The sequence below is a fragment of the Halichoerus grypus genome, chromosome 7 (assembly GCF_964656455.1).
Source record: "Halichoerus grypus chromosome 7, mHalGry1.hap1.1, whole genome shotgun sequence".
Taxonomy (NCBI): Eukaryota; Metazoa; Chordata; class Mammalia; order Carnivora; family Phocidae; genus Halichoerus; species Halichoerus grypus.
This window is the reverse complement of record NC_135718.1, coordinates 150,396,729-150,416,952: the sequence shown is the minus strand read 5'-3', so window position 1 is coordinate 150,416,952 and position 20,224 is coordinate 150,396,729. Positions and strand designations below refer to the sequence as shown.

Sequence of the window (20,224 nt, the reverse complement as noted above, 5' to 3'; positions counted from 1 at the left end):
GCACGGCTCTGAGAGCGAGGCGCTCTTCACCAGGCACCGGTCTGCTGGAGAACGGAATGCGGAGGGCTTTGGGCATTTGCGCAGCCGGCTGGTCTGCAGGGGGCCGCGGGAGTGGGCGGGAGCGGGAGCGGGAGCGGGAGCGAGGAAGGAAGGAAAACGCAGCCCCCGGAAAGCAGGTGAGGAGAGACGTGCTGCGAAGTTCCCCAGGCCTGCGGGGGTGGGGGTGGGATCGGGCGGGAAAGGCGCGGGAACTGGTGGGGGAGGGCGTGTGTGCGCCAAGCCTGTGGCCAGGAGCGTCGAGGCGTCAGGGCTCGGCACTGGGCCCCTTCTGCTAGGGTGCAAGGCAGGAGCGGCGGGTCAGGCAGGACCGGGCTTGCGAGAGGGCGTGGTGCAGGCCCGCCGGGGTCCGGTGCCCTGGTCGGGCGGGCCAAAAGGTGGGCGTGTCAGGAGTGGGATTCGAACCCACGCCTCCAGGGGAGACTGCGACCTGAACGCAGCGCCTTAGACCGCTCGGCCATCCTGACGGCGGGCCTGGGCGCGTCGCCGCTCGCCTGGCTGGGACCCGGCGCGGACGCTGGTGGCGGCTGGCGGCTGTGTGGGCGCGCAAGGGACGGGACGCGCGCCCCGGCCGACCAGGAGCAGCGCCAGCCGACTCGCCTGGCGCCGCCGCCGCCGCCGCCGTCGCCGCCGCCTCGCCCCGCCCCGCCCCGCCTCCTCGCACATGGCGGCCCCGCACCCAGAGACCGGCGTCGGGCCAGCCTGTCTCGCCGCCGCCGCCCCCCACCCCCACTAGGTCCTCGCCGCCCTCCCTCCGCCGCCCCTGCCCATCCCGGGCGCCCGTCCTCCTGCTCGCATCCTTGCTTGCCCGCTCGGGCCTCTTCTCCCTGCGCGATCGGCGCCCGGCAGGCCCTAGGCGCCGGCGCACTCGGAGTGTTCCGCGCCGTCCGGGTCCGGGGCCCGGGCCTGGGGTCCACTCCGAGTCGGGATGGGAGGGCTGCTCTGCGGGCTGGCGCGGTTGGTTTGGGGTCGGGTCGGGTGTGGCACGTGGCGGGCGCCTGCGTAAGGCGGGGCGTCGAGGGCAGGGGTAGGCGTGGGCGGGCAGGCGGAGAGGGGTCGGGCGCCCGGGTGGCCGCCGCCGCCGTCCTCGTTAGTATAGTGGTGAGTATCCCCGCCTGTCACGCGGGAGACCGGGGTTCGATTCCCCGACGGGGAGGCAAGACGCCCTTTTTGGTGGCCGGCGCCACCGCCGCTCTGTCCAAACGCTTGGCCCCAGGGCCCTTCTTCTCGTCCCTCCCGCGTCCGGCGAGAGGCGCGGGGCGACGACGGGTGCCCGGCCTGCCCACCGTCGACCGCCCCCACCCGTTTCCCTTCCTCGTGAGCCCGGGCGCGCGCGTGCGGGGTCGCCACGGCCCAGCCAGGGCCTCCTGTCGTGCCCCCGGCGCCTGACGAGTGACTGGCCGCAACGGGCTCCTTGGTGACGCGACGCTGCCCGGTGCTGGCTGGGCGTGGGGGTGGGGGTGGGCGCGGGGGACGGGTGGGCGGCGGCTGGGTCGGGTCCCCTGTGGGTGCGGGATGTGGCCTCGCCGGGCAGTCCGCGGAGAAGGGCCCGGGCGAGCGGGTCGCCGGAGGGAAGCGTGTCTCGCGGGCCGGGGAATGCCCGGCCGGCAGCCGAGGGCCGGGGGAGCGGCACGGCGGCCAGAGCGCCCCCCAGAGGCGGGCGGCGGGCGGCGGGCGGCGGGCGGCGGGCGGCGGGCGGTCGGGCCTGCGGAGCCGCACGGCGGCGTCGGGCTGGCGGGGCTGGGGCTGGGGTTGGGGCTGGGGCGGCCGCTGCTGGCGCGTGCGGCAGCGCAGAGCTGCGGACTGGCGGCACGTCGGGGCAGGGCTGCGCCAGGCAGCCCAGGCGGCGGCGAGAAGGCGTGAAGGCGCCTCTGCGAACCCTGCGCCGGCGTCTCGGGGCGGGCCCGGGCTGTGCAGCGTTGGTGGTATAGTGGTGAGCATAGCTGCCTTCCAAGCAGTTGACCCGGGTTCGATTCCCGGCCAACGCAGCTGGCCAACCTTTTGCACGGCTCCAGGGCCGTCGTGCCCAGGCCCGATGGGAGCCCGGAGCCGAGAGCCCGGAGCCGGAGCGTGGCCCGAGGCCGAGCGCGTGTGTGAGGGAGGGAAGGAGGTGCGCAGCGTTTTGAGGGTGCTGCCAGCAGGGCGGGTGGATTGGTAGGGCCGGAGGGCGGCTGGCCGTGGCAAGGCAGGGGCCTTGGAGCCAAAGCGGAGGCGAGGGGGTGGTGTGGAGGCGCTGCGCCCAGGGCGCGCGGGCCAGGCGCAGAGCCCGACGCTCCCTGGTGGTCTAGTGGTTAGGATTCGGCGCTCTCACCGCCGCGGCCCGGGTTCGATTCCCGGTCAGGGAAGCCTTTCTTCTTCCTCTCGGCCTACCGACCTCTCCCCAGCGCATCCGCACCCCTTTTAGCCGAAGCTGGCTGGCTTCTCCCTTGCCCCGCGGCTAGCTCCACGGCCTCGGTGCCCAGACAAGGCCAGGCGCCCGGGTAGCCCAAGCCTTGCCCTGTCGCCTCGGCCAGCCCAAACCTTTTGGCCTCGCTTCTCCCTTGCCCCGCGGCTAGCTCCACGGCCTCGGTGCCCAGACAAGGCCAGGCGCCCGGGCTAGCCCAAGCCTTGCCCTGTCGCCTCGGCCAGCCGAAACCTTTTGGCCTCGCCAGCGGGCCGGCCGCCCAACGGCAGCGCATCGGCGCCTCCCCTGGGCGCTCGCATGGCTCCCCCTCTTCCTCCGCCCCAAACCCGAGAGGCCACCCGCGACACCCTCTGTCCTCACTCGGGGCCACCCACAGACGCCCGCACGTCCGGCCACCGCAGGTGCTTGGACTCTCCGGCGGCACTGCTGCGGCCAGGAGAAACCGCGCCACCCCTGACAAGCCACCCCTTGCTCCTTCAAGGGGTGCTAGTTAGTGGTGTCGGTGCGGGGAAGCGGGGGTGGGGGGGTGGGGGGGGTGGGAGTGGGGGAAGAGGTCGGGGCAGGGTGAGCGATCTACCTCTTTGAGTCGGGTCACCTGCTGGAGCCCCTGGTCCCTTCCCTCGCCCTCGGGCCAGCCACCGCTCGGGCCAGCCACCGCTCGGGCCAGCTTCCCGGCCACCGCGAGCAGACAGCGGCACGGTTGCGCCCGGGAGGTGGAGTCGGGAAAGCGAATCTGGACGGGTGCAGGAAGCAGAACCGACGGGCAGTGCAGGAGAGAGAGCACGAAGATTCGGGAGGCCGGTGGGGAAAACCCAACAGCCAAGCAGGAGGAGGGGGTGGAGGCACACCGGAGACAGACGGTGGACTTGTAGCCAACAGGTTCTTGAAATCGCATCACCCATCCCTTGAGTCCCACGGCAAAGTGGCGAGCGTGTTCCCTGGAACGCCTTCCACCTCCCCCAGCCCCCACCGCCAGCGCGCAGGCCCACGACCGAGATTGCCCGTGTAAGGTTTTCCCATTGGCGCCTTAGCCTACACCTAGCCAGGATCTACTCCAGCCCTCTCTCCACCCCTGTGCCCGTCGTCTTGTCCGGGTGCTCCTCCAGCTAAATCGCAGACCACAGTCTCCTTCCCACCAACACTTGCACACCCCTGTCCGCCAAGGGTCTGCTGTCTGTTCAGAGATTGTCTCCTTTAGGAGCCCAAGCGGACAGCCCGTGCACCGGCCAAAGCTGCCGCAGCACCACACTGGCTGGGTTGGGACAAGGTCGTACCAGCGGCGGAAAGGAGCCGCTGTGGGCGGCCGGGCGCTTACCGTCACCACGGGAAGTTCCCTCAGTGCCATGGCTTCTGTGTGTGTATGTGTGTGTGTCTGGGTGTGTGTGTGGTGTGTGTGTGTGGGTGGGTGTGTGTGAGCAAGTTGGGTGTGTGTGGGTGTGAGCATGTGGGGGGGTGTGGGTGTGAGCATGTGGGGGGTGTGTGTGAGCGTGTGTGGTGTGTGTGTGTGTGTGTGGAGTGTGTGTGGTGGGGGATACCGCGGGATGAAGGTGTTTACTCACGTGGGTGGCCTGCCACGGGGGTTAGGGCGCAGAGCCAAAAGGATCCCAGAAGGAGGGGAGGGCCGGGGGCAGCCCGGGTGTGTGGGTGGGGTGCCGGGGGCGGGGAGGTGTGGGGCTTGCGGGACCGGTCCAGAGTGTGGCCGGACAGTCGGGCAGGGTGTCTGCAGAGGCTTCGGTGGGGGGGGGGGGGAAGGGCTCCTTCCCCGGCGCCATGCCAGGCACGTACGTGAGCACCTGTGCGGGAGGGTGAGATCTGAGGTAGGGGAGGGGAGAGAGCACGAGTGTGCCTGAGGAGCCTGTGGGAGGCCGGGACTGCCAGCCGAGAATGTGAGGGATGGGGGTGGGGGACAAGGGGTGGGGGGTGGGTGGGAGGGGTCCAGCCTGGAGGCTGGCAGGAGCTGCACGCGGCAAGTGCTGGGGAGTGGGCCCCGGTGCAAGAAAGCTGGAGGCCCCCGTGGCGGGACAGGACCGTGGCGGAGGAGGTGCGCGGGGGGAGACCGCTGTGCTGTGCTGCAAGGTGGTCAGGCCAAGGGGTGGGGTGTGGGGGGCGTGGGTGGGAAGCAGGCCGGCAGGCAGGCAGGCAAGGGAGACACAGAGAGAGGGCGGGACCGGGTCTAGGAGCCGTCCCACCGGGGCGAGGGATTCCACCGCCCCCGAGGCTTCCATCACCTGTCATCGGGACAGCCAGTGACGCGTCAGGGGTCGTCCTGGGGTTGAGATTCAGAGAGGCCAAAGGGACAGATGCCACACAGGATCATTGACCACTGAGGACTCGGAAAGGAGGGGGCGTGCAGGCAGGGGACCCGTGTGGGGACGTTGGGGCAGGAGGGGCTGGTGGGGGTGGGGGTGGGGGTGCGGGCTGTGCTGGTGCTTGTGCTGCTGGCGGAGGACGACTTGCTGCTGCTGCTGCTCCTGCTGCTGGGGGTGGACCTCGTGCTGTTGGTGCCGGCGCGCGGGCTGCTGTGGTGATGGTGTGCACGGTCCCGGTGGTGGCGGTGGTGGTGACGGACTCCAGTAGTGTTGGCGATGGTGCCCGAGTCGGTGTGGTGACGGTGGAGTCGGTGGTGGGGCTGGTGGTGGTGGAGCTGGTGGTGGTGGTGGTGGTGGTGGTGATCGTGGAGGACTTCGGTACCGTTGGCAATGATGCCCATGCTGGTGAGCTGGTGGTGGCCTTGGTCCTGCTGGTGATGGCGGCGGCGGCGGCGGCGGTGGTGATGGTGGAGGTGGCGGTGGTGGTGGTGATCGTGGAGGACTTGGGTACCGTTGGCAATGATGCCCATGCTGGTGCGCTGGTGCTGGACTTGGTCCTGCTGGTGATGGCGGTGGTGGTGGTGGTGATGGTGGAGGTGGTGGTGCTGGAGTTGGTGGTGGTGGTGGTGGTGGTGGTGGAGGTCGAGGCGGTGGTGGTGATTGTGGAGGACTTGGGTACCGTTGGCAATGATGTCATTGCTGGTGCGCTGGTCGCGGACTTGGTCCTGCTGGTGATGGCGGTGGTGGTGGTGGTGGACTCGGTGGTGGGCTGGATGTTGGAGGACTTCACTGTTGTGGGCGATGGTGCCCGAGGCGGTGTGGTGACGGTGGACTTGTGGCGGTGGCGGCGGCGGCGGCGGCGGATGGGGAGAGTGGTGCTGCTGGTGCTAGTGCCGGCGCGGGCGGTGGTGGACCTGGTGTTGGCGGGGGTCCTAGCGTTGCAGGAGCGGCGGAGTTTGGAGGCTACTGCGGCCAAGCGGCGCCTTAAGAGACTATAGGGCGCGCGTCGGGAGGATGTGGTGCCATGCATCTGGTCTTCCTGGTGCACCCCAGTGAGTTTGTGAGGGTCCCTGGAGGAGAATAGGACGGATCAGGGCTAGGGGTGGCAACTTGGTTGCCCCTGGTTGTGCAAAGAGACGAGGATTCTGGCAGTGTGGGTAGAGTGAGACAGGGAGGGAGGAACGGTGATGAAAGGCGCGGAGGTGGGGCGCGGCCCCGTGGGCTCTGGTGCGGCGCGGCGCGGTGCGGGTGTGTGGTGGTGCGGGGAAGCATTGCTGGAAGGGAAGCGGGTGAGCGAAGCGGGGTGCTCAGGGTCCTGAAGAGAAAAGGGGCAAGGGAGGCGTGTGGGCGGGCCAGGGGCCTCGGGCGCTGGGTGGAGTTGGTCCCCTGGGCGAGAGGGACCGAGAGGAAGGGAACGGGCGGCAGGGCAGGGGCGGGCTCCGGCTGGGTCCGGAGCGGAGCTAGTTCAGGCCAGGCGCCTTGAGCGTGGGCGAGAGGAAGCCGGGGGCGCGGGCGCGCGCGCGTTGGGGCTGCAGGGCCGGCCAAAAGGGGACGGCGCGCTGCATGGGCCGGGAATCGAACCCGGGCCTCCCGCGTGGCAGGCGAGAATTCTACCACTGAACCACCCATGCACCGATGGCGCCGCTCCCCAGACGGCTTCCCCAGCGGCGCTCGCCAGCGGCGGCCAGACACGGGTCCGGGCCGGTTCGGAGCATCGGCTTCGTTTGAGCAGGAGGCGGACGGGCGGTGTGGACCAGACGCTCCAGGCACGTCCGGAGCCCTAGGGAGCGGCGCACGCGGGCCGAGCGCGGCGCGGACGCACGGTGGCCGACTAGGCTCATGCGGCGCTTTGTCCTCGGTCCAGGGCCGCGGCGAGACGCTGCCCTGCCGGGGTCGCCAGGGGCAGCCGGGAGCCGGACCCAGGCTGGCCAGCGCCCGAATCCCACCCAGCGCGGGGGATCCCGTGGCAGGCGCGGCTGAGCCCTGCCGCTGCCTTCAGCGGCTCCTCTCAGCCGCCACCCAGAGAGCCCCTTTGGCCGAGGGCTTTGTGGCCGGGGCAGAGTGTGCGAGGGCGGGCGGGGCTGGGGACCGGAGCTCCGGTTGTGTGCGCACGTGCGGTGCCGTGGGGTGGGCTGTCGCGGGGTGGGGTGTGTGGGTGTGGGTGTGGGCGTGTGGGTGTCCGCGGGCGCGTGTGTTGTGTGTAGGAGATGGAGGCCCCGTAGCGCCGCCGGCGCCGCCGAGGAGCCGCTCAGGCCAGGAGAGCGAAGCGACGTGTCTGAGCTCGGGCGCGCAGCGCTCCCTAGGGGGCCAGCTCGGCGGGGCGCGGGGGGGGGGGGGGCGGTGGTTGTGAGGCCGGAGCGCGATCTCGGCTCGCGGGAGCGCTCTGGCCGAGCGGCTGCTGGCTAGCTGGCCGACAGCGCGGTGAGGGAGCGCGCTGGGGTCCTCGGGTCCCGGCCGGGCAGCGGCTGCCGGCGCGGAGATGCGCTCGGGCGCCCAGGTGGGTGGCCTGGGGATTCAGGGCTTCCTTCGGCTCAGCGCTCACGGGAGCCACCTTCCCGGGCTGGACTCCCGGGCCAGGCCCACTGAAGGGAGGGCCCTGTCGTGGGCCGGCGAGCAGGTGGCCGGGCAGCCTGTGTCCCGGGAGGGAGGCAGGCAGGTGTGGCCAGGGTAAAGCGTCATCAAGGTGGCAAATCCTCGTGGGCACCTCGGGCCACCTGAGCAGGGTGTGGAGAGAAGGGAATGGGGGCCGGCGGAAAGGACGGGCTCTCTGTGGGACGGTGTGCTCCTGGTGGCGGGAGTGCACGGCTCTGAGAGCGAGGCGCTCTTCACCAGGCACCGGTCTGCTGGAGAACGGAATGCGGAGGGCTTTGGGCATTTGCGCAGCCGGCTGGTCTGCAGGGGGCCGCGGGAGTGGGCGGGAGCGGGAGCGGGAGCGGGAGCGAGGAAGGAAGGAAAACGCAGCCCCCGGAAAGCAGGTGAGGAGAGACGTGCTGCGAAGTTCCCCAGGCCTGCGGGGGTGGGGGTGGGATCGGGCGGGAAAGGCGCGGGAACTGGTGGGGGAGGGCGTGTGTGCGCCAAGCCTGTGGCCAGGAGCGTCGAGGCGTCAGGGCTCGGCACTGGGCCCCTTCTGCTAGGGTGCAAGGCAGGAGCGGCGGGTCAGGCAGGACCGGGCTTGCGAGAGGGCGTGGTGCAGGCCCGCCGGGGTCCGGTGCCCTGGTCGGGCGGGCCAAAAGGTGGGCGTGTCAGGAGTGGGATTCGAACCCACGCCTCCAGGGGAGACTGCGACCTGAACGCAGCGCCTTAGACCGCTCGGCCATCCTGACGGCGGGCCTGGGCGCGTCGCCGCTCGCCTGGCTGGGACCCGGCGCGGACGCTGGTGGCGGCTGGCGGCTGTGTGGGCGCGCAAGGGACGGGACGCGCGCCCCGGCCGACCAGGAGCAGCGCCAGCCGACTCGCCTGGCGCCGCCGCCGCCGCCGCCGTCGCCGCCGCCTCGCCCCGCCCCGCCCCGCCTCCTCGCACATGGCGGCCCCGCACCCAGAGACCGGCGTCGGGCCAGCCTGTCTCGCCGCCGCCGCCCCCCACCCCCACTAGGTCCTCGCCGCCCTCCCTCCGCCGCCCCTGCCCATCCCGGGCGCCCGTCCTCCTGCTCGCATCCTTGCTTGCCCGCTCGGGCCTCTTCTCCCTGCGCGATCGGCGCCCGGCAGGCCCTAGGCGCCGGCGCACTCGGAGTGTTCCGCGCCGTCCGGGTCCGGGGCCCGGGCCTGGGGTCCACTCCGAGTCGGGATGGGAGGGCTGCTCTGCGGGCTGGCGCGGTTGGTTTGGGGTCGGGTCGGGTGTGGCACGTGGCGGGCGCCTGCGTAAGGCGGGGCGTCGAGGGCAGGGGTAGGCGTGGGCGGGCAGGCGGAGAGGGGTCGGGCGCCCGGGTGGCCGCCGCCGCCGTCCTCGTTAGTATAGTGGTGAGTATCCCCGCCTGTCACGCGGGAGACCGGGGTTCGATTCCCCGACGGGGAGGCAAGACGCCCTTTTTGGTGGCCGGCGCCACCGCCGCTCTGTCCAAACGCTTGGCCCCAGGGCCCTTCTTCTCGTCCCTCCCGCGTCCGGCGAGAGGCGCGGGGCGACGACGGGTGCCCGGCCTGCCCACCGTCGACCGCCCCCACCCGTTTCCCTTCCTCGTGAGCCCGGGCGCGCGCGTGCGGGGTCGCCACGGCCCAGCCAGGGCCTCCTGTCGTGCCCCCGGCGCCTGACGAGTGACTGGCCGCAACGGGCTCCTTGGTGACGCGACGCTGCCCGGTGCTGGCTGGGCGTGGGGGTGGGGGTGGGCGCGGGGGACGGGTGGGCGGCGGCTGGGTCGGGTCCCCTGTGGGTGCGGGATGTGGCCTCGCCGGGCAGTCCGCGGAGAAGGGCCCGGGCGAGCGGGTCGCCGGAGGGAAGCGTGTCTCGCGGGCCGGGGAATGCCCGGCCGGCAGCCGAGGGCCGGGGGAGCGGCACGGCGGCCAGAGCGCCCCCCAGAGGCGGGCGGCGGGCGGCGGGCGGCGGGCGGTCGGGCCTGCGGAGCCGCACGGCGGCGTCGGGCTGGCGGGGCTGGGGCTGGGGTTGGGGCTGGGGCGGCCGCTGCTGGCGCGTGCGGCAGCGCAGAGCTGCGGACTGGCGGCACGTCGGGGCAGGGCTGCGCCAGGCAGCCCAGGCGGCGGCGAGAAGGCGTGAAGGCGCCTCTGCGAACCCTGCGCCGGCGTCTCGGGGCGGGCCCGGGCTGTGCAGCGTTGGTGGTATAGTGGTGAGCATAGCTGCCTTCCAAGCAGTTGACCCGGGTTCGATTCCCGGCCAACGCAGCTGGCCAACCTTTTGCACGGCTCCAGGGCCGTCGTGCCCAGGCCCGATGGGAGCCCGGAGCCGAGAGCCCGGAGCCGGAGCGTGGCCCGAGGCCGAGCGCGTGTGTGAGGGAGGGAAGGAGGTGCGCAGCGTTTTGAGGGTGCTGCCAGCAGGGCGGGTGGATTGGTAGGGCCGGAGGGCGGCTGGCCGTGGCAAGGCAGGGGCCTTGGAGCCAAAGCGGAGGCGAGGGGGTGGTGTGGAGGCGCTGCGCCCAGGGCGCGCGGGCCAGGCGCAGAGCCCGACGCTCCCTGGTGGTCTAGTGGTTAGGATTCGGCGCTCTCACCGCCGCGGCCCGGGTTCGATTCCCGGTCAGGGAAGCCTTTCTTCTTCCTCTCGGCCTACCGACCTCTCCCCAGCGCATCCGCACCCCTTTTAGCCGAAGCTGGCTGGCTTCTCCCTTGCCCCGCGGCTAGCTCCACGGCCTCGGTGCCCAGACAAGGCCAGGCGCCCGGGTAGCCCAAGCCTTGCCCTGTCGCCTCGGCCAGCCCAAACCTTTTGGCCTCGCTTCTCCCTTGCCCCGCGGCTAGCTCCACGGCCTCGGTGCCCAGACAAGGCCAGGCGCCCGGGCTAGCCCAAGCCTTGCCCTGTCGCCTCGGCCAGCCGAAACCTTTTGGCCTCGCCAGCGGGCCGGCCGCCCAACGGCAGCGCATCGGCGCCTCCCCTGGGCGCTCGCATGGCTCCCCCTCTTCCTCCGCCCCAAACCCGAGAGGCCACCCGCGACACCCTCTGTCCTCACTCGGGGCCACCCACAGACGCCCGCACGTCCGGCCACCGCAGGTGCTTGGACTCTCCGGCGGCACTGCTGCGGCCAGGAGAAACCGCGCCACCCCTGACAAGCCACCCCTTGCTCCTTCAAGGGGTGCTAGTTAGTGGTGTCGGTGCGGGGAAGCGGGGGTGGGGGGGTGGGGGGGGTGGGAGTGGGGGAAGAGGTCGGGGCAGGGTGAGCGATCTACCTCTTTGAGTCGGGTCACCTGCTGGAGCCCCTGGTCCCTTCCCTCGCCCTCGGGCCAGCCACCGCTCGGGCCAGCCACCGCTCGGGCCAGCTTCCCGGCCACCGCGAGCAGACAGCGGCACGGTTGCGCCCGGGAGGTGGAGTCGGGAAAGCGAATCTGGACGGGTGCAGGAAGCAGAACCGACGGGCAGTGCAGGAGAGAGAGCACGAAGATTCGGGAGGCCGGTGGGGAAAACCCAACAGCCAAGCAGGAGGAGGGGGTGGAGGCACACCGGAGACAGACGGTGGACTTGTAGCCAACAGGTTCTTGAAATCGCATCACCCATCCCTTGAGTCCCACGGCAAAGTGGCGAGCGTGTTCCCTGGAACGCCTTCCACCTCCCCCAGCCCCCACCGCCAGCGCGCAGGCCCACGACCGAGATTGCCCGTGTAAGGTTTTCCCATTGGCGCCTTAGCCTACACCTAGCCAGGATCTACTCCAGCCCTCTCTCCACCCCTGTGCCCGTCGTCTTGTCCGGGTGCTCCTCCAGCTAAATCGCAGACCACAGTCTCCTTCCCACCAACACTTGCACACCCCTGTCCGCCAAGGGTCTGCTGTCTGTTCAGAGATTGTCTCCTTTAGGAGCCCAAGCGGACAGCCCGTGCACCGGCCAAAGCTGCCGCAGCACCACACTGGCTGGGTTGGGACAAGGTCGTACCAGCGGCGGAAAGGAGCCGCTGTGGGCGGCCGGGCGCTTACCGTCACCACGGGAAGTTCCCTCAGTGCCATTGCTTCTGTGTGTGTATGTGTGTGTGTCTGGGTGTGTGTGTGGTGTGTGTGTGTGGGTGGGCGTGTGTGAGCAAGTTGGGTGTGTGTGGGTGTGAGCATGTGGGGGGGTGTGGGTGTGAGCATGTGGGGGGTGTGTGTGAGCGTGTGTGGTGTGTGTGTGTGTGTGTGTGTGGAGTGTGTGTGGTGGGGGATACCGCGGGATGAAGGTGTTTACTCACGTGGGTGGCCTGCCACGGGGGTTAGGGCACAGAGCCAAAAGGATCCCAGAAGGAGGGGAGGGCCGGGGGCAGCCCGGGTGTGTGGGTGGGGTGCCGGGGGCGGGGAGGTGTGGGGCTTGCGGGACCGGTCCAGAGTGTGGCCGGACAGTCGGGCAGGGTGTCTGCAGAGGCTTCGGTGGGGGGGGGGGGGAAGGGCTCCTTCCCCGGCGCCATGCCAGGCACGTACGTGAGCACCTGTGCGGGAGGGTGAGATCTGAGGTAGGGGAGGGGAGAGAGCACGAGTGTGCCTGAGGAGCCTGTGGGAGGCCGGGACTGCCAGCCGAGAATGTGAGGGATGGGGGTGGGGGACAAGGGGTGGGGGGTGGGTGGGAGGGGTCCAGCCTGGAGGCTGGCAGGAGCTGCACGCGGCAAGTGCTGGGGAGTGGGCCCCGGTGCAAGAAAGCTGGAGGCCCCCGTGGCGGGACAGGACCGTGGCGGAGGAGGTGCGCGGGGGGAGACCGCTGTGCTGTGCTGCAAGGTGGTCAGGCCAAGGGGTGGGGTGTGGGGGGCGTGGGTGGGAAGCAGGCCGGCAGGCAGGCAGGCAAGGGAGACACAGAGAGAGGGCGGGACCGGGTCTAGGAGCCGTCCCAACGGGGCGAGGGATTCCACCGCCCCCGAGGCTTCCATCACCTGTCATCGGGACAGCCAGTGACGCGTCAGGGGTCGTCCTGGGGTTGAGATTCAGAGAGGCCAAAGGGACAGATGCCACACAGGATCATTGACCACTGAGGACTCGGAAAGGAGGGGGCGTGCAGGCAGGGGACCCGTGTGGGGACGTTGGGGCAGGAGGGGCTGGTGGGGGTGGGGGTGGGGGTGCGGGCTGTGCTGGTGCTTGTGCTGCTGGCGGAGGACGACTTGCTGCTGCTGCTGCTCCTGCTGCTGGGGGTGGACCTCGTGCTGTTGGTGCCGGCGCGCGGGCTGCTGTGGTGATGGTGTGCACGGTCCCGGTGGTGGCGGTGGTGGTGACGGACTCCAGTAGTGTTGGCGATGGTGCCCGAGTCGGTGTGGTGACGGTGGAGTCGGTGGTGGGGCTGGTGGTGGTGGAGCTGGTGGTGGTGGTGGTGGTGGTGGTGATCGTGGAGGACTTCGGTACCGTTGGCAATGATGCCCATGCTGGTGAGCTGGTGGTGGCCTTGGTCCTGCTGGTGATGGCGGCGGCGGCGGTGGTGATGGTGAAGGTGGCGGTGGTGGTGGTCGTGGTGGTGGTGGTGGTGGTGGTAGAGGTGGTGGTGGTGATCGTGGAGGACTTGGGTACCGTTGGCAATGATGCCCATGCTGGTGCGCTGGTGCTGGACTTGGTCCTGCTGGTGATGGCGGTGGTGGTGGTGGTGATGGTGGAGGTGGTGGTGCTGGAGTTGGTGGTGGTGGTGGTGGTGGTGGTGGTGGAGGTCGAGGCGGTGGTGGTGATTGTGGAGGACTTGGGTACCGTTGGCAATGATGTCATTGCTGGTGCGCTGGTCGCGGACTTGGTCCTGCTGGTGATGGCGGTGGTGGTGGTGGTGGACTTGGTGGTGGGCTGGATGTTGGAGGACTTCACTGTTGTGGGCGATGGTGCCCGAGGCGGTGTGGTGACGGTGGACTTGTGGCGGTGGCGGCGGCGGCGGCGGCGGATGGGGAGATTGGTGCTGCTGGTGCTAGTGCCGGCGCGGGCGGTGGTGGACCTGGTGTTGGCGGGGGTCCTAGCGTTGCAGGAGCGGCGGAGTTTGGAGGCTACTGCGGCCAAGCGGCGCCTCAAGAGACTATAGGGCGCGCGTCGGGAGGATGTGGTGCCATGCATCTGGTCTTCCTGGTGCACCCCAGTGAGTTTGTGAGGGTCCCTGGAGGAGAATAGGACGGATCAGGGCTAGGGGTGGCAACTTGGTTGCCCCTGGTTGTGCAAAGAGACGAGGATTCTGGCAGTGTGGGTAGAGTGAGACAGGGAGGGAGGAACGGTGATGAAAGGCGCGGAGGTGGGGCGCGGCCCCGTGGGCTCTGGTGCGGCGCGGCGCGGTGCGGGTGTGTGGTGGTGCGGGGAAGCATTGCTGGAAGGGAAGCGGGTGAGCGAAGCGGGGTGCTCAGGGTCCTGAAGAGAAAAGGGGCAAGGGAGGCGTGTGGGCGGGCCAGGGGCCTCGGGCGCTGGGTGGAGTTGGTCCCCTGGGCGAGAAGGACCGAGAGGAAGGGAACGGGCGGCAGGGCAGGGGCGGGCTCCGGCTGGGTCCGGAGCGGAGCTAGTTCAGGCCAGGCGCCTTGAGCGTGGGCGAGAGGAAGCCGGGGGCGCGGGCGCGCGCGCGTTGGGGCTGCAGGGCCGGCCAAAAGGGGACGGCGCGCTGCATGGGCCGGGAATCGAACCCGGGCCTCCCGCGTGGCAGGCGAGAATTCTACCACTGAACCACCCATGCACCGATGGCGCCGCTCCCCAGACGGCTTCCCCAGCGGCGCTCGCCAGCGGCGGCCAGACACGGGTCCGGGCCGGTTCGGAGCATCGGCTTCGTTTGAGCAGGAGGCGGACGGGCGGTGTGGACCAGACGCTCCAGGCACGTCCGGAGCCCTAGGGAGCGGCGCACGCGGGCCGAGCGCGGCGCGGACGCACGGTGGCCGACTAGGCTCATGCGGCGCTTTGTCCTCGGTCCAGGGCCGCGGCGAGACGCTGCCCTGCCGGGGTCGCCAGGGGCAGCCGGGAGCCGGACCCAGGCTGGCCAGCGCCCGAATCCCACCCAGCGCGGGGGATCCCGTGGCAGGCGCGGCTGAGCCCTGCCGCTGCCTTCAGCGGCTCCTCTCAGCCGCCACCCAGAGAGCCCCTTTGGCCGAGGGCTTTGTGGCCGGGGCAGAGTGTGCGAGGGCGGGCGGGGCTGGGGACCGGAGCTCCGGTTGTGTGCGCACGTGCGGTGCCGTGGGGTGGGCTGTCGCGGGGTGGGGTGTGTGGGTGTGGGTGTGTGGGTGTCCGCGGGCGCGTGTGTTGTGTGTAGGAGATGGAGGCCCCGTAGCGCCGCCGGCGCCGCCGAGGAGCCGCTCAGGCCAGGAGAGCGAAGCGACGTGTCTGAGCTCGGGCGCGCAGCGCTCCCTAGGGGGCCAGCTCGGCGGGGCGCGGGGGGGGGGGGCGGTGGTTGTGAGGCCGGAGCGCGATCTCGGCTCGCGGGAGCGCTCTGGCCGAGCGGCTGCTGGCTAGCTGGCCGACAGCGCGGTGAGGGAGCGCGCTGGGGTCCTCGGGTCCCGGCCGGGCAGCGGCTGCCGGCGCGGAGATGCGCTCGGGCGCCCAGGTGGGTGGCCTGGGGATTCAGGGCTTCCTTCGGCTCAGCGCTCACGGGAGCCACCTTCCCGGGCTGGACTCCCGGGCCAGGCCCACTGAAGGGAGGGCCCTGTCGTGGGCCGGCGAGCAGGTGGCCGGGCAGCCTGTGTCCCGGGAGGGAGGCAGGCAGGTGTGGCCAGGGTAAAGCGTCATCAAGGTGGCAAATCCTCGTGGGCACCTCGGGCCACCTGAGCAGGGTGTGGAGAGAAGGGAATGGGGGCCGGCGGAAAGGACGGGCTCTCTGTGGGACGGTGTGCTCCTGGTGGCGGGAGTGCACGGCTCTGAGAGCGAGGCGCTCTTCACCAGGCACCGGTCTGCTGGAGAACGGAATGCGGAGGGCTTTGGGCATTTGCGCAGCCGGCTGGTCTGCAGGGGGCCGCGGGAGTGGGCGGGAGCGGGAGCGGGAGCGGGAGCGAGGAAGGAAGGAAAACGCAGCCCCCGGAAAGCAGGTGAGGAGAGACGTGCTGCGAAGTTCCCCAGGCCTGCGGGGGTGGGGGTGGGATCGGGCGGGAAAGGCGCGGGAACTGGTGGGGGAGGGCGTGTGTGCGCCAAGCCTGTGGCCAGGAGCGTCGAGGCGTCAGGGCTCGGCACTGGGCCCCTTCTGCTAGGGTGCAAGGCAGGAGCGGCGGGTCAGGCAGGACCGGGCTTGCGAGAGGGCGTGGTGCAGGCCCGCCGGGGTCCGGTGCCCTGGTCGGGCGGGCCAAAAGGTGGGCGTGTCAGGAGTGGGATTCGAACCCACGCCTCCAGGGGAGACTGCGACCTGAACGCAGCGCCTTAGACCGCTCGGCCATCCTGACGGCGGGCCTGGGCGCGTCGCCGCTCGCCTGGCTGGGACCCGGCGCGGACGCTGGTGGCGGCTGGCGGCTGTGTGGGCGCGCAAGGGACGGGACGCGCGCCCCGGCCGACCAGGAGCAGCGCCAGCCGACTCGCCTGGCGCCGCCGCCGCCGCCGCCGTCGCCGCCGCCTCGCCCCGCCCCGCCCCGCCTCCTCGCACATGGCGGCCCCGCACCCAGAGACCGGCGTCGGGCCAGCCTGTCTCGCCGCCGCCGCCCCCCACCCCCACTAGGTCCTCGCCGCCCTCCCTCCGCCGCCCCTGCCCATCCCGGGCGCCCGTCCTCCTGCTCGCATCCTTGCTTGCCCGCTCGGGCCTCTTCTCCCTGCGCGATCGGCGCCCGGCAGGCCCTAGGCGCCGGCGCACTCGGAGTGTTCCGCGCCGTCCGGGTCCGGGGCCCGGGCCTGGGGTCCACTCCGAGTCGGGATGGGAGGGCTGCTCTGCGGGCTGGCGCGGTTGGTTTGGGGTCGGGTCGGGTGTGGCACGTGGCGGGCGCCTGCGTAAGGCGGGGCGTCGAGGGCAGGGGTAGGCGTGGGCGGGCAGGCGGAGAGGGGTCGGGCGCCCGGGTGGCCGCCGCCGCCGTCCTCGTTAGTATAGTGGTGAGTATCCCCGCCTGTCACGCGGGAGACCGGGGTTCGATTCCCCGACGGGGAGGCAAGACGCCCTTTTTGGTGGCCGGCGCCACCGCCGCTCTGTCCAAACGCTTGGCCCCAGGGCCCTTCTTCTCGTCCCTCCCGCGTCCGGCGAGAGGCGCGGGGCGACGACGGGTGCCCGGCCTGCCCACCGTCGACCGCCCCCACCCGTTTCCCTTCCTCGTGAGCCCGGGCGCGCGCGTGCGGGGTCGCCACGGCCCAGCCAGGGCCTCCTGTCGTGCCCCCGGCGCCTGACGAGTGACTGGCCGCAACGGGCTCCTTGGTGACGCGACGCTGCCCGGTGCTGGCTGGGCGTGGGGGTGGGGGTGGGCGCGGGGGACGGGTGGGCGGCGGCTGGGTCGGGTCCCCTGTGGGTGCGGGATGTGGCCTCGCCGGGCAGTCCGCGGAGAAGGGCCCGGGCGAGCGGGTCGCCGGAGGGAAGCGTGTCTCGCGGGCCGGGGAATGCCCGGCCGGCAGCCGAGGGCCGGGGGAGCGGCACGGCGGCCAGAGCGCCCCCCAGAGGCGGGCGGCGGGCGGCGGGCGGCGGGCGGTCGGGCCTGCGGAGCCGCACGGCGGCGTCGGGCTGGCGGGGCTGGGGCTGGGGTTGGGGCTGGGGCGGCCGCTGCTGGCGCGTGCGGCAGCGCAGAGCTGCGGACTGGCGGCACGTCGGGGCAGGGCTGCGCCAGGCAGCCCAGGCGGCGGCGAGAAGGCGTGAAGGCGCCTCTGCGAACCCTGCGCCGGCGTCTCGGGGCGGGCCCGGGCTGTGCAGCGTTGGTGGTATAGTGGTGAGCATAGCTGCCTTCCAAGCAGTTGACCCGGGTTCGATTCCCGGCCAACGCAGCTGGCCAACCTTTTGCACGGCTCCAGGGCCGTCGTGCCCAGGCCCGATGGGAGCCCGGAGCCGAGAGCCCGGAGCCGGAGCGTGGCCCGAGGCCGAGCGCGTGTGTGAGGGAGGGAAGGAGGTGCGCAGCGTTTTGAGGGTGCTGCCAGCAGGGCGGGTGGATTGGTAGGGCCGGAGGGCGGCTGGCCGTGGCAAGGCAGGGGCCTTGGAGCCAAAGCGGAGGCGAGGGGGTGGTGTGGAGGCGCTGCGCCCAGGGCGCGCGGGCCAGGCGCAGAGCCCGACGCTCCCTGGTGGTCTAGTGGTTAGGATTCGGCGCTCTCACCGCCGCGGCCCGGGTTCGATTCCCGGTCAGGGAAGCCTTTCTTCTTCCTCTCGGCCTACCGACCTCTCCCCAGCGCATCCGCACCCCTTTTAGCCGAAGCTGGCTGGCTTCTCCCTTGCCCCGCGGCTAGCTCCACGGCCTCGGTGCCCAGACAAGGCCAGGCGCCCGGGTAGCCCAAGCCTTGCCCTGTCGCCTCGGCCAGCCCAAACCTTTTGGCCTCGCTTCTCCCTTGCCCCGCGGCTAGCTCCACGGCCTCGGTGCCCAGACAAGGCCAGGCGCCCGGGCTAGCCCAAGCCTTGCCCTGTCGCCTCGGCCAGCCGAAACCTTTTGGCCTCGCCAGCGGGCCGGCCGCCCAACGGCAGCGCATCGGCGCCTCCCCTGGGCGCTCGCATGGCTCCCCCTCTTCCTCCGCCCCAAACCCGAGAGGCCACCCGCGACACCCTCTGTCCTCACTCGGGGCCACCCACAGACGCCCGCACGTCCGGCCACCGCAGGTGCTTGGACTCTCCGGCGGCACTGCTGCGGCCAGGAGAAACCGCGCCACCCCTGACAAGCCACCCCTTGCTCCTTCAAGGGGTGCTAGTTAGTGGTGTCGGTGCGGGGAAGCGGGGGTGGGGGGGTGGGGGGGGTGGGAGTGGGGGAAGAGGTCGGGGCAGGGTGAGCGATCTACCTCTTTGAGTCGGGTCACCTGCTGGAGCCCCTGGTCCCTTCCCTCGCCCTCGGGCCAGCCACCGCTCGGGCCAGCCACCGCTCGGGCCAGCTTCCCGGCCACCGCGAGCAGACAGCGGCACGGTTGCGCCCGGGAGGTGGAGTCGGGAAAGCGAATCTGGACGGGTGCAGGAAGCAGAACCGACGGGCAGTGCAGGAGAGAGAGCACGAAGATTCGGGAGGCCGGTGGGGAAAACCCAACAGCCAAGCAGGAGGAGGGGGTGGAGGCACACCGGAGACAGACGGTGGACTTGTAGCCAACAGGTTCTTGAAATCGCATCACCCATCCCTTGAGTCCCACGGCAAAGTGGCGAGCGTGTTCCCTGGAACGCCTTCCACCTCCCCCAGCCCCCACCGCCAGCGCGCAGGCCCACGACCGAGATTGCCCGTGTAAGGTTTTCCCATTGGCGCCTTAGCCTACACCTAGCCAGGATCTACTCCAGCCCTCTCTCCACCCCTGTGCCCGTCGTCTTGTCCGGGTGCTCCTCCAGCTAAATCGCAGACCACAGTCTCCTTCCCACCAACACTTGCACACCCCTGTCCGCCAAGGGTCTGCTGTCTGTTCAGAGATTGTCTCCTTTAGGAGCCCAAGCGGACAGCCCGTGCACCGGCCAAAGCTGCCGCAGCACCACACTGGCTGGGTTGGGACAAGGTCGTACCAGCGGCGGAAAGGAGCCGCTGTGGGCGGCCGGGCGCTTACCGTCACCACGGGAAGTTCCCTCAGTGCCATTGCTTCTGTGTGTGTATGTGTGTGTGTCTGGGTGTGTGTGTGGTGTGTGTGTGTGGGTGGGCGTGTGTGAGCAAGTTGGGTGTGTGTGGGTGTGAGCATGTGGGGGGGTGTGGGTGTGAGCATGTGGGGGGTGTGTGTGAGCGTGTGTGGTGTGTGTGTGTGTGTGTGTGGAGTGTGTGTGGTGGGGGATACCGCGGGATGAAGGTGTTTACTCACGTGGGTGGCCTGCCACGGGGGTTAGGGCACAGAGCCAAAAGGATCCCAGAAGGAGGGGAGGGCCGGGGGCAGCCCGGGTGTGTGGGTGGGGTGCCGGGGGCGGGGAGGTGTGGGGCTTGCGGGACCGGTCCAGAGTGTGGCCGGACAGTCGGGCAGGGTGTCTGCAGAGGCTTCGGTGGGGGGGGGGGGGAAGGGCTCCTTCCCCGGCGCCATGCCAGGCACGTACGTGAGCACCTGTGCGGGAGGGTGAGATCTGAGGTAGGGGAGGGGAGAGAGCACGAGTGTGCCTGAGGAGCCTGTGGGAGGCCGGGACTGCCAGCCGAGAATGTGAGGGATGGGGGTGGGGGACAAGGGGTGGGGGGTGGGTGGGAGGGGTCCAGCCTGGAGGCTGGCAGGAGCTGCACGCGGCAAGTGCTGGGGAGTGGGCCCCGGTGCAAGAAAGCTGGAGGCCCCCGTGGCGGGACAGGACCGTGGCGGAGGAGGTGCGCGGGGGGAGACCGCTGTGCTGTGCTGCAAGGTGGTCAGGCCAAGGGGTGGGGTGTGGGGGGCGTGGGTGGGAAGCAGGCCGGCAGGCAGGCAGGCAAGGGAGACACAGAGAGAGGGCGGGACCGGGTCTAGGAGCCGTCCCAACGGGGCGAGGGATTCCACCGCCCCCGAGGCTTCCATCACCTGTCATCGGGACAGCCAGTGACGCGTCAGGGGTCGTCCTGGGGTTGAGATTCAGAGAGGCCAAAGGGACAGATGCCACACAGGATCATTGACCACTGAGGACTCGGAAAGGAGGGGGCGTGCAGGCAGGGGACCCGTGTGGGGACGTTGGGGCAGGAGGGGCTGGTGGGGGTGGGGGTGGGGGTGCGGGCTGTGCTGGTGCTTGTGCTGCTGGCGGAGGACGACTTGCTGCTGCTGCTGCTCCTGCTGCTGGGGGTGGACCTCGTGCTGTTGGTGCCGGCGCGCGGGCTGCTGTGGTGATGGTGTGCACGGTCCCGGTGGTGGCGGTGGTGGTGACGGACTCCAGTAGTGTTGGCGATGGTGCCCGAGTCGGTGTGGTGACGGTGGAGTC

At 71.1% G+C, this 20,224-nt stretch overlaps 14 non-coding genes across 14 annotated transcripts; 9 read left to right on the top strand and 5 right to left on the bottom strand.

Annotated features, from left to right (window-relative positions):
• Positions 1 to 441: 441 nt before the first annotated feature.
• Positions 442 to 524, bottom strand: TRNAL-CAG (transfer RNA leucine (anticodon CAG)). Its single transcript has one exon. It is a non-coding gene; the product is annotated as a tRNA-Leu (tRNA).
• A 617-nt stretch (positions 525 to 1,141) lies between these two features.
• TRNAD-GUC (transfer RNA aspartic acid (anticodon GUC)) lies at positions 1,142 to 1,213 on the top strand. Its single transcript has one exon. It is a non-coding gene; the product is annotated as a tRNA-Asp (tRNA).
• Positions 1,214 to 1,973: 760 nt separating this feature from the next.
• Positions 1,974 to 2,045, top strand: TRNAG-UCC (transfer RNA glycine (anticodon UCC)). The gene has a single exon. It is a non-coding gene; the product is annotated as a tRNA-Gly (tRNA).
• A 285-nt stretch (positions 2,046 to 2,330) lies between these two features.
• TRNAE-CUC (transfer RNA glutamic acid (anticodon CUC)) lies at positions 2,331 to 2,402 on the top strand. The gene has a single exon. It is a non-coding gene; the product is annotated as a tRNA-Glu (tRNA).
• A 3,928-nt stretch (positions 2,403 to 6,330) lies between these two features.
• On the bottom strand, positions 6,331 to 6,401 carry TRNAG-GCC (transfer RNA glycine (anticodon GCC)). The gene has a single exon. It is a non-coding gene; the product is annotated as a tRNA-Gly (tRNA).
• A 1,609-nt stretch (positions 6,402 to 8,010) lies between these two features.
• TRNAL-CAG (transfer RNA leucine (anticodon CAG)) lies at positions 8,011 to 8,093 on the bottom strand. Its single transcript has one exon. It is a non-coding gene; the product is annotated as a tRNA-Leu (tRNA).
• A 617-nt stretch (positions 8,094 to 8,710) lies between these two features.
• TRNAD-GUC (transfer RNA aspartic acid (anticodon GUC)) lies at positions 8,711 to 8,782 on the top strand. The gene has a single exon. It is a non-coding gene; the product is annotated as a tRNA-Asp (tRNA).
• Positions 8,783 to 9,528: 746 nt separating this feature from the next.
• Positions 9,529 to 9,600, top strand: TRNAG-UCC (transfer RNA glycine (anticodon UCC)). Its single transcript has one exon. It is a non-coding gene; the product is annotated as a tRNA-Gly (tRNA).
• Positions 9,601 to 9,885: 285 nt separating this feature from the next.
• TRNAE-CUC (transfer RNA glutamic acid (anticodon CUC)) lies at positions 9,886 to 9,957 on the top strand. Its single transcript has one exon. It is a non-coding gene; the product is annotated as a tRNA-Glu (tRNA).
• Positions 9,958 to 13,925: 3,968 nt separating this feature from the next.
• Positions 13,926 to 13,996, bottom strand: TRNAG-GCC (transfer RNA glycine (anticodon GCC)). The gene has a single exon. It is a non-coding gene; the product is annotated as a tRNA-Gly (tRNA).
• A 1,601-nt stretch (positions 13,997 to 15,597) lies between these two features.
• TRNAL-CAG (transfer RNA leucine (anticodon CAG)) lies at positions 15,598 to 15,680 on the bottom strand. Its single transcript has one exon. It is a non-coding gene; the product is annotated as a tRNA-Leu (tRNA).
• Positions 15,681 to 16,297: 617 nt separating this feature from the next.
• Positions 16,298 to 16,369, top strand: TRNAD-GUC (transfer RNA aspartic acid (anticodon GUC)). The gene has a single exon. It is a non-coding gene; the product is annotated as a tRNA-Asp (tRNA).
• A 746-nt stretch (positions 16,370 to 17,115) lies between these two features.
• On the top strand, positions 17,116 to 17,187 carry TRNAG-UCC (transfer RNA glycine (anticodon UCC)). Its single transcript has one exon. It is a non-coding gene; the product is annotated as a tRNA-Gly (tRNA).
• Positions 17,188 to 17,472: 285 nt separating this feature from the next.
• On the top strand, positions 17,473 to 17,544 carry TRNAE-CUC (transfer RNA glutamic acid (anticodon CUC)). The gene has a single exon. It is a non-coding gene; the product is annotated as a tRNA-Glu (tRNA).
• Positions 17,545 to 20,224: the final 2,680 nt, after the last annotated feature.